The sequence below is a fragment of the Schistocerca cancellata genome, chromosome 12, assembly GCF_023864275.1.
Source record: "Schistocerca cancellata isolate TAMUIC-IGC-003103 chromosome 12, iqSchCanc2.1, whole genome shotgun sequence".
In the NCBI taxonomy this organism is placed as follows: Eukaryota; Metazoa; Arthropoda; class Insecta; order Orthoptera; family Acrididae; genus Schistocerca; species Schistocerca cancellata.
Window position 1 is genome coordinate 48193915 of NC_064637.1, and position 11589 is coordinate 48205503.

At 41.0% G+C, this 11589-nt stretch overlaps 1 non-coding gene across 1 annotated transcript; it reads right to left on the bottom strand.

Annotated features, from left to right (window-relative positions):
- Window positions 1-1422: 1422 nt before the first annotated feature.
- Window positions 1423-1497, bottom strand: Trnas-uga (transfer RNA serine (anticodon UGA)). Its single transcript has one exon. It is a non-coding gene; the product is annotated as a tRNA-Ser (tRNA).
- Window positions 1498-11589: the final 10092 nt, after the last annotated feature.

Sequence of the window (11589 nt, forward strand, 5' to 3'; positions counted from 1 at the left end):
TTCCTCTTCTTGAATGCCACTATGTCTTTCGGAGTGAATACGAATACTGGGAAGAGTAACAGTTCAATATGTTCCACTAAATGTTTTGGCACTCGGAATCCTACAATTAGGATATCGACGGTGATATTCGGCAACAGCAGCTTTGGCAGTACCATCACAGAAGCACAAAATGTACATCATCTCTCCATACTCCTGCGATGAAAACATATACAGCATCACAAAGTGTACTGTACACTTAACAATAACAGTAAACAGTGACTGTAGTATCAACAACGTGGTTGTTATGCAAACGTACCACTTGCTGCACTGAGACTGATGGTGTGTCCTATGAACACAAGAGTAGCAGTTCATACATCGTGGCGTGTTTCAGAACTTTGTTGTAGCTCCTTAATTGTGGATGTGATCACATTACTGTACTTACTTTTTTTGTTCCAAATAACCTAAGGAATAACCTTCAGCTACCAGGGGAAAACCTCATGACTCACCCTGTAGATGGAGTCTTCCTCTGTAGAAATTCACAAAGCAAAGCAGTGAACAGAATTATGTACTACCAAACTCACTACTGCTTGCACACCCGAGCAGAGGATCTGAATGAACGCGTCATGAGGTGGTCAATTTTATAAGCAACTGCTGTACTGTCAGTTACCATTGACCAAGTGTTTATCCTGAATAACTTCTTCACAGAGAAGAAACCATATCAGATATTGCTTAGCCACAAGTAATGGTCATACAGGATGATTATGGGATCTGTTAAGTACCTGGAAAAAGTGTCCTTTGTTTTCTTGAGCTTGGTGTGTGAAAGGGAATTATGTGTCTGCCATTTTGTAATGCTGGTTCTGGATTGCCATAGAGACTAAATCAAAATCAACAAATTTGTTGTTAGAATAATGCTGCTACTGAGCCCTGCAGAGAAATATGTTAACTTATCAAAACTGTTGTGCACACATGTTCAAAATAAACGGTTTGTTGTGTTTTGCGAGTTGTACTCATTTCATGAAGTGGACTTGTGCTTTATGTCTCTCAGAATGTGAATGCTTGGCAAAACATGCATGCAGTAACAATTTGTATCTCTCTTTTACTGTCTCTCTGTGTGCGGCTAATAAATTTTGGAGATTAAATTATCTAACTTGTCGAGTTATTTTATTTCTCACATTCAGTGCAAAGTGTGTGTTCTGTGCTAAAATGAAGCTATGCATGTAAGTGGTAATTCCCAATTCCTTCTTTTGTGTGTTTCTTTTTATCACTGTAACTTATTTATAAATTTGTTGGTTGGTAGTTTTAGGTACCTGCGCATGTACCAACACATACTGTTATTATGATCGATACTATTTTCATAGTATTGTAGGTTTCCAAGTTTCCATAATCATTGTATATGTTTAAAACCCGTCCCATGATTGAAAACTTCCTGGCAGATTAAAACTGTGTACCAGGCCGAGACTCGAACTCGGGACCTTTGCCTTTCACGGGCAAGTGCTCTACCAACTGAGCTACCCAAACACGACTCACACCCTGTCCTCAAAGCTTTACTTCTGCCAGTATCTCATCTCCTACCTTCTAAACTTTACAGAAGCTCTCCTGCGAACCTTGCAGACTAGCACGCCTGAAAGAAAGGATATTGCAGAGACATGGCTTAGCCACAGCCTGGGGGATGTTTCCAGAATGAGATTTTCACTGTGCAGTGGAGTGTGCGCTGATATGAAACTTCCTGGCAGATTAAAACTGTGTGCCGAACCGAGACTCGAACTCGGGACCTTTGCCTTTCGCGGGCAAGTGCTCTACCAACTCAGTCTGGCACACAGTTTTAATCTGCCAGGAAGTTTCATATCAGCGTCACTCCGCTGCAGAGTGAAAATCTCATTCTGGAAACATCCCCCAGGCTGTGGCTGAGCCATGTCTATGCACTATCCTTTCTTTCAGGAGTGCTAATTCTGCAAGGTTCGCAGGAGAGCTTCTGTAAAGTTTGGAAGGTAGAAGACGAGGTACTGGCAGAAGTAAAGCTGTGAGGATGGGGTGTGAGTCGTGCTTAGGTAGCTCAGTTGGTAGTGGACTTGCCCGCGCAAGGCAAAGGTCCCGAGTTCGAGGGTTGGTTCGGCACACAGTTTTAATTTGCCAAGAAGTTTCATATCAGTGCACACTCCACTGCAGTGTGACAATCTCATTCTTGAAACATCCCCCAGGCTGTGGCTAAGCCATGTTGTCTACGCACTATCCTTTCTTTCAGGAGTGCTAGTTCTTCAAGGTTCGCAGGAGAGTTTCTGTAAAGTTTGGAAGGTAGGAGACGAGGTACTGGCAGAAATAAAGCTGTGAGGATGGGGTGTGAGTCGTGCTTGGGTAGCTCAGTTGGTAGAGCACTTGCCCGCGCAAGGCAAAGGTCCAGAGTTCGAGTCTCGGTCCAACACGCAGTTTTAATCTGCCAGGAAGTTTCATATCAGCGCACACTCCGCTGCAGAGTGAAAATCTCATTCTGCACATCCCATGATTACTTCACAGTACAACTGTACAGGACTGGGAATGTCAACATAGCTATAGCATAACCAAAACCGCGGTCTGCACTACAGTTTAAAGGGAGAAAGAGAACTCAAGTTCAGTGCATCTTTATTTTTATGTATAGTCTGAGAAGTTCAGTCTCCAGGGATAATCCATCAATAAAAAGCTTATATGATTAAAATTTTGGAATATGCCTTTATAACTGGTCGGTTTTTAAAAATGAAACAACAGTTGGGTATTTGAAACAACTGGCCAATCCATACTGTAACATGGGATCACTAATTTAAAAAATTAATTATGGAGTAAACTGTTGCAGAACCCAGAGAAATGTTTTTATTTGACATGATAATGGGCTTACTTACTTGCAAAATTCTGTGCAGACGGGTAGTGGAGGGATGTTGATGTGTTCTGGATGCAGAATTTGTGACTGGAATAACTTCCGCTTCTTCCAGTTGAAGAAGATAGCTCTTGTATGTTGTTGTTGTGATCTTCAGTCCAGAGACTGGATTGATGCAGCTCAGCTCTCCATGCTACTCTATCCTGTGCAAGCCTCTTCATCTCCGAATAGCTACTACAACCTACATCCTTCTGAATCTGGTTAGTGTATTCATCTCTTGGTCTCCCTCTACAATTTTTACCCTCCACGCTGCCCTCCAATACTAAATTGGTGATCCCTTGATGCATCAGAACGTGTCCTATCAACTGATCACTTCTTATAGTCAAGTTGTGCCACAAATTTCTGTATATGAGACCTTATTCTGCCCAAGGCATTTAAACTTTGTGTAAAGTATAGAAACAATGTATCTCATTTCTCACATGCAGACAAGATCTTTAGTCTTCTTAATATCAGTTAATGACAATTTTGTAGATGGATTGTACCATTCACATTGTACACAGTTAACATCATTTTAGCAGAATATATTTTGACAACAACAAATTAGTGATAGTACCAGTGAATATTTTTAACTTTTCTCATTTTGGCTTATTCACAGTTCTAACATCATTTCAAATACAAAACTGGATTTTGGAGCACATCTACAAGATCAGTTTGACAGCTGTGTTTTTTTTGTTTTCGGCCCATGCACAATTTTGAGGAAGATTTGAACGTGATTGAGCTGCTACAGTGTTTATTTCATTAAGTATTTACACTAGTCACTGATTTTACAAAAAGCCTTCACTGTTGCACACACTTCACAATTTTTACAGCTATAGTAGATAAGAATTTTCTGTCATTACTTATAATTACTCTTGTATCAACTACAAATAACACAATTTTGGACAAACTATTGGGGCTTTTAATGTCATTAATATAGACAAAAATAATACTCTGTGGAATGTCTGCTTCCACTTTCTTAGCATCTGATACATACTTTACTTTTTTCCTGTTTTGAGATGAGATGAGCTTCACAACCTGAGTTCTGTCTTGGAGATTGTATTCAAACAATTTCCTCTCAATTCCTCTGATCCCTACTGAGTCTAGTTTGCCGAGGTGACTTTGGTGGTTTACTGTATCAAAGGCCTCAGAAAGCTCTAGGTTGATTCCTACCACACCTTTGATATTGACTAAATTCCCATCAATCTCTTTGGTATAGGCTTGTGTAGTTGTTTCTGTGTTCTATCCTGTATGAGAGCTGTGCTGGCTACGATTCAGAAGAGTGAAGGTGTCAAGGTAGCTTATGAGTTTGATTTTCATCAGTTTTTCAATTATTTTTGCAAATGGTTGAAGGAGGGATATATGTTTGTAGTTTTCTGTCTTACAAGCATATTCATTTTTGAATAATGGTGTAACCTTAGAATTTGTCAGCATCTATAGGAACACACCTTCACTAAATGATATATTGGAAATATGAACCAGTGGTTTCAAAGTTAGTGAGACACTGTTTGGTGAGACTGGTACATCATCCATTTCTGCAAACATTTTTGGTTTCAGAGTATTAATTACGTTCAACATTTCATGCATATTTGTGGAACTTATTCTTGTACTGCTGGCCACTTTTAGTGCTGTTATTTTCTCTTGTTCGGCAAAGTTCGTGCTTTGTTTCTCGAGTTGTGATGACACAGGCCACTGTAACTGCTTAGGTGTGAAAGAATGGGTCACTGTGAGCCTTCAGAAAAATGCATATAGTACCAATAGATTTTCTTTTTCCCTTAAAAATATTTGGTTTTATACCTTATAATATGAAGATTCAACATGTTTAAGTGATAAGCTTCTATCAGTAATGGGTGGGTGAAAACAAAATTTCTCTTTGAGCTGCAACTTTACAACAACAACACCCCCCCCCCCCCCTTTTCCTGTGTGTGGCCTGAGTGTTGCCCAACAGTGTCAATATTGGCTCTGAATCGCTCTCCGGCCAAATGTTCTTTTAACCTTGGGAACAGGTGATAGTCACTGGACGCTAAGTCAGGACTATAGGGTGGGTGGGTGACTACGTTCCACTGAAACTGTTGCAGGAGAGCAACGGTTTGCCGAGCGATGTGAGGGCGAGCGTTGTCATGGAGAATGTGTACGCCCTTGCTCAACATTCCTCTTCTCCGATTCTGGATTGCCCGTTTGAGTTTTTTCAGAGTCTCACAGTACCTGTCAGCGTTGATTGTGGTCCCAGCAATTCAGTTCCGATGACGAGGTGAAAGAAGAGGTTCGTACCTTTCTGAACTGCATGGCGGTGAGGAGCTGGTATCACATGGGCATGCCACAGCGTCTACAAAAATGCATTGGCAGAAATGGTGATTATGTCGAAAAATAGCTAAATGTTCAAGCTATGAACTGATGTAAACCATTGTAGAAATAAACAGGTCTATGTACTTATAAAAAAACAGGAGACCTTACTTTTGGGATCACCCTCGTATGTTAACTTATCAGAGTCAGAGTATATACATGTACAATGAACATGGTTATTTTATTTTGAGGTATGTACCCATTTCATGAAGGGAACTTGTGCTTTATGTCTCTCAGAGTTTGTGAATGCTTGGGAAAACATGCAACTGGTAACAGTTTCTGTTTCTCCATTATATTTTTTTTATATGTGGGTAGTGAATTGGTGATTAAAGTAAGAAATATCTTGAGTTACATGTCTTTCTCACATTCAGTGTTATGTGTGTGTTCTGCACTAAAATGAAATTATTAATGTGTGTATGCAGGTTCCTTTCTTTTGTGTGTTTCTTTTTATCTCTGTAACTTATTTAAATATTTCTGGGTATGTACTGTTGCTTGGCTTTCCGTGTTACAGCACATTCTGTCATTATGATCTGTGCTATTTTCATAGTATTATAAGTTACCAACTTTCCAACATCATCGCGTATGTTTCAGGTATCTCTCATGATTACCTAGCAATCAAGTAGGGTTGTACAGGACTGGATATCTTAACATAACTTGAGTTCGCTGCATCCTAATTTTTGTGTAAGGTATGAGAAATTCAGTTTTCCAAGGTTTACCCATCAGGAAAAATATAGATGACAATCGTATTGTCACTAAAAATTTTAGAATATGGTGTTATAACATTGGAGGATTTAGATTAAATGAAACAATAGCTGGATTTTTGTAAAAATTGACCACTACATGCTGTTGTATGGGATAACTATCAAACAGTAATTAAATTACGGTATAGACTGTTGCATAAAGTCAGAGATATCTTTTCATGTAATGTGATATTGAGCTTACATACTTTCAGCGTTATGTGCAGACAAATAGCAAATGGTCATTGATGTGTTTTGGGTGCAGAACTTGGAGTTGAATTACTTCTGCTTCTTGCATTTGAATATAGTACATGTGCATAAAATGTATGTATATAAAATCTTATTTTGCATACTACATTTAAACTTTATGCAAGCTGTGAATACAAGGTATGTCATTTCTCACACACTGACAAGATGCTCTTTCTTCTTAATATCAGTTAATGACAGTTTTGTAGCTTGAGTGCACCACACACCTTGTATACAGTGAGTGAGATACTAGCAGCACTTATTCTGAAAACAAAACTGAATTGATAGTCCTTTTCTCATTTTGGATCATTCACAGTTCTAATATCATTTTAAACACAAAATTGACCAAGGTTGTGCTGCACATCTACACGATCCTTATTGCCACCTGTGTTTTTATTGTTTTCAGACCCACGCACAATTTTGAGGGAGATGTAAGTGTGGGCGAGTTGCCACAGTGTTTATTTCACAAAGTATTTCCACCAAACACTAATAACGTCCTTTCAGTGTGGTTATAAGTTCGAGAAATAGGAAAATGTGTGCGGGGTTAGGTCTACAGAATACTGTGGAGGGGACACAATGGGGATTTGATGTTTGCTAGATAACTGTGGACAAGGAATGATTTTTTTAGTTGACACATTGTCATGATGCCACACAATGGAAAACATTTTGAAGAATGAAGTGGCATGTCAACAAATATCAAAGATCTTAATCAAAGGATAAACAAAACTCCATCCGAACAGGCCTCGGAAGCAGCGCCGGCTTTAGGGTGGGGCGACCCGGGCGATCGCCCAGGGCGCCGGGGCCCATGGGGCGCCACGTACTAAACGCATGTAAAAAAAAAATTACAATTTACAATCACCCATTTCGCGGAACTAAAATATTATTCAGTCTCATTCAACATACGTCACTAATCTCACGAATGCGCGATGAGTTCGGGGTAGCAGAAGAGAAATCATGCTGAATGCAATCTTCGTATTGTCTCCAACCATCCATGTTTGACGCGGGCTAGCACGGGCTCTACCAAAGCGCCCCTCTTATTTGTTTCAAGAACTGCAACAAGGAAGAGCCCGTGCAGCCGCACCATCTCTCGTTCACAACAGAAACTACCGGTCGCTCCAAATAAAAGAAAATACAGACTGTGAATATACATTACTTTATGATTTAATTAATACGAATGTATTTATATCGAAAAGAAAAGAAATATTTGGGATATATGAGCCTGTTTCAACCACATTTTACGCATCTTTTCTTTGTTTGGAACACGCAAAAACAATTTTCTGGAGTTTTTGTAGATGTACAGTGCAGTACTACGCAATATTTTAGACAATTTCCCAAAACGTGAATGCCCAAACAATATATCACTGCTATACTGACTGTTACGGCAGCGACAGCAGCATGCTGGACTGACGTCACAGGCTACACAAGACTCACATGGAGCGTCTTAGCGGGCTTTCAGATTATTTGGATTTCATTTCCATTTAAAAAAATAAAATACTCAAATTTACGAGGGAAAAAACCATGTTAGGCTCATAAGATGACGCCATTAACCACTTAAGACGATTTCTAGAAAACAGTCAAATACCGTGTTGCAAAGCACTGCCAGGTTCGCTATTTATACAATAAAGGGCGCCAACTGGACGACTCGCCCGGGGCACCTGGATGGCTAAGGCCGGCCCTGCTCGGAAGGCCCAACGGTACTGACCGGCCGTCGTGTCATCCTCAGTGCACAGGCGTCACTGGACACGGATATGGAGGGGCATGTGGTCAGCGCATCACTCTCCTGGCCGTATGTCAGTTTAGGAGACCAAAACCACTACTTCTCAATCAAGTAGCTCCTCAATTTGCCTCACAAGGGCTGAGTGCACCCCGCTTGCCAACAGCACTGGGCAGATCGGATGGTCACCCATCCAAGTGCTAGCCCAGCCCGACAGTGCCTCAACTTCTACATCTACATTTATACTCCGCAAGCCACCCAACGGTGCGTGGCGGAGGGCACATTACGTGCCACTGTCATTACCTTCCTTTACTGTTCCAGTCGCGTATGGTTCGCGGGAAGAACGACTGTCTGAAAGCCTCCGTGCGCGCTCTAATCTCTCTAATTTTACATTCGTGATCTCCTCGGGAGGTATAAGTAGGGGGAAGCAATATATTCGATACCTCATCCAGAAATGCACACTCTCGAAACCTGGCGAGCAAGCTACACCGCGATGCAGAGCGCCTCTCTTGCAGAGTCTGCCACTTGAGTTTGTTAAACATCTCCGTAACGCTATCACGGTTACCAAATAACCCTGTGACGAAACGCGCCGCTCTTCTTTGGATCTTCTCTATCTCCTCCATCAACCCGATCTGGTACGGATCCCACACTGATGCGCAATACTCAAGTATAGGTCGAACGAGTGTTTTGTAAGCCACCTCCTTGGTTGATAGACTACATTTTCTAAGGACTCTCCCAATGACTCTCAACCTGGTACCCGCCTTACCAACAATTAATTTTATATGATCATTCCACTTCAAATCGCTCCGCACACATACTCCCAGATATTTTACAGAAGTAACTGCTACCAGTGTTTGTTCTGCTATCATATAATCATACAACAAAGGATCCTTCTTTCTATGTATTCGCAATACATTACATTTGTCTATGTTAAGGGTCAGTTGCCACTCCCTTCACCAAGTGCCTATCCGCTGCAGATCTTCCTGCATTTCACTACAATTTTCTAATGCTGCAACTTCTCTGTATATTACAGCATCATCTGCGAAAAGCCGCATGGAACTTCCGACACTATCTACTAGGTCATTTATATATATTGTGAAAAGCAATGGTCCCATAACACTCCCCTGTGGCACGCCAGAGGTTACTTTAACGTCTGTAGACGTCTCTCCATTGATAACAACATGCTGTGTTCTGTTTGCTAAAAACTCTTCAATCCAGCCACACAGCTGGTCTGATATTCCGTAGGCTCTTACTTTGTTTATCAGGCGACAGTGCGGAACTGTATTGAACGCCTTCCGGAAGTCAAGGAAAATAGCATCTACCTGGGAGCCTGTATCTAATATTTTCTGGGTCTCATGAACAAATAAAGCGAGTTGGGTCTCACATGATCGCTGTTTCTGGAATCCATGTTGATTCCTACATAGTAGATTCTGGGTTTCCAAAAACGACATGATACTCGAGCAAAAAACATGTTCTAAAATTCTACAACAGATCGACGTCAGAGATACAGGTGTATAGTTTTGCGCATCTGTTCGACGACCCTTCTTGAAGACTGGGACTACCTGTGCTCTTTTCCAATCATTTGGAACCTTCCGTTCCTCTAGAGACTTGCGGTACGCGGCTGTTAGAAGGGGGACAAGTTCTTTCGCGTACTCTGTGTAGAATTGAATTTGTATCCCGTCAGGTCCAGTGGACTTTCCTCTGTTGAGTGATTCCAGTTGCTTTTCTATTCTTTGGACACTTATTTCGATGTCAGCCATTTTTTCGTTTGTGCGAGGATTTAGAGAAGGAACTGCAGTGCGGTCTTCCTCTGTGAAACAGCTTTGGAAAAAGGTGTTTAGTATTTCAGCTTTACGCGTGTCATCCTCTGTTTCAATGCCTTCATCATCCCGGAGTGTCTGGATATGCTGTTTCGATCCACTCGCTGATTTAACATAAGACCAGAACTTCCTAGGATTTTCTGTCAAGTCGGTACATAGAATTTTACTTTCGAATTCACTGAACGCTTCCCGCATAGCCCTCCTTACGCTAACTTTGACATCGTTTAGCTTCTGTTTGTCTGAGAGGTTTTGGCTGCGTTTAAACTTGCAGTGAAGCTCTCTTTGCTTTCGCAGTAGTTTCCTAACTTTGTTGTTGTACCACGGTGGGTTTTTCCCGTCCCTCACAGTTTTACTCGGCACGTACCTGTCTAAACCGCATTTTACGATTGCTTTGAAATTTTTCCATAAACACTCAACATTGTAGTGTCGGAACAGAAATTTTCGTTTTGATCTGTTAGGTAGTCTGAAATCTGCCTTCTATTACTCTTGCTAAACAGATAAACATTCCTCCCTTTTTTTTATATTCCTATTTACTTCCATATTCAGGGATGCTGCAACGGCTTTATGATCACTGATTCCCTGTTCTGCGCTTACTGTGTCGAAAAGTTCGGGTCAAAAAAAGTTTGGTGATCTGACGGCAGCCGGTGTTACCACTGCGACTAGGCTGTTGGCTAATCAAAGGATAGAAGACATAAATTTCTCAGTGTATGCTTACTTGAGCTTACCTGGACCACTCTTTATTTTTTCATACAAAATATAATATATATCAAAATAAATAGCATTCTTATGTTGCTTGGTCTCACTTTACTCCTGTGCCCACTTTTGTACCACCGAGCCTCGATATGAGTCATGGTGTATTATTAGAGTAACTTGCAACATCAGAAATCACGTTTATTATTATTGATTGGTGCTTATTTGTCTTTGCTTTTTTATCAATTTCTGTTTGTGGAAGTAACTGTGTGAATTTTTCTTCTTTTTTAGCACATGTTAACACTGCATACATTTCCTTGGGGACTTGGTGAGAGATAAAGCTTACTCACTTTGTTCATTTGTATTGTTTTGGAGAGAGCACCAGTTTGTGATGTAAGAATTTCAGGACACCTGGTACATGCACGTCATTATCAAACATCTTTCCGTTAGGATGATTTTTAGAACGCATTCTTTTGACGCACTTGGTGTAGATAATTTGGATGATGTTTTGATATGATTATGGAAACGTTGGAGGTATTATAATGATGCCTCAAGTAGTAAAATGGAAAAGCCGTGTGACTAGGGCCCCCTGTTGGGTACATCATTCGCCTGGTGCAAGTCCTTTGAGCTGACGCCACTTCGGCAACTTTCGTGTTGACGGGGATGAAAGGATGATAATAAGGGCAACACAACACCCAGTCCCTGAGCGGAGATCTCCGGTCCAGCTGGGAATTGAACCCTAGCCATTAGGTATGACATTTCGTCGCACTGACTACTCAGCTAACAGGGGCAGACACCTCATGTTGTGTATTGAGTATAGGGGCCATTGAAATTATGCTTAGCTAGGGTGCCTCATTTATGTGATTCAAATGTATCAGATACCTCCCTCCAGGTTTTGCGAAGAGTGTGATTTATGAAACCCAAGAAGAGTTATTCGAGTTCTCAATTGGCAAAATATGTGCGAGACGTGAAGATTTTTACACCGAGCATGGCGTCTGTTAGCAATCTACAACTGCATGACAATGTTGAATACATTAAAAATTATTTTGTGTGATTGATTCTGGCCTGAGCTGCCAGAGTTGGCAGTCATGTGTGTAAGAGGTGTGCTGGCTTCTGTGTGTCAATGGTGTGTGTTCCATTGTTTCTCTTTTGCTGGGGAAGGCTTTGGCCAAAAGCTTT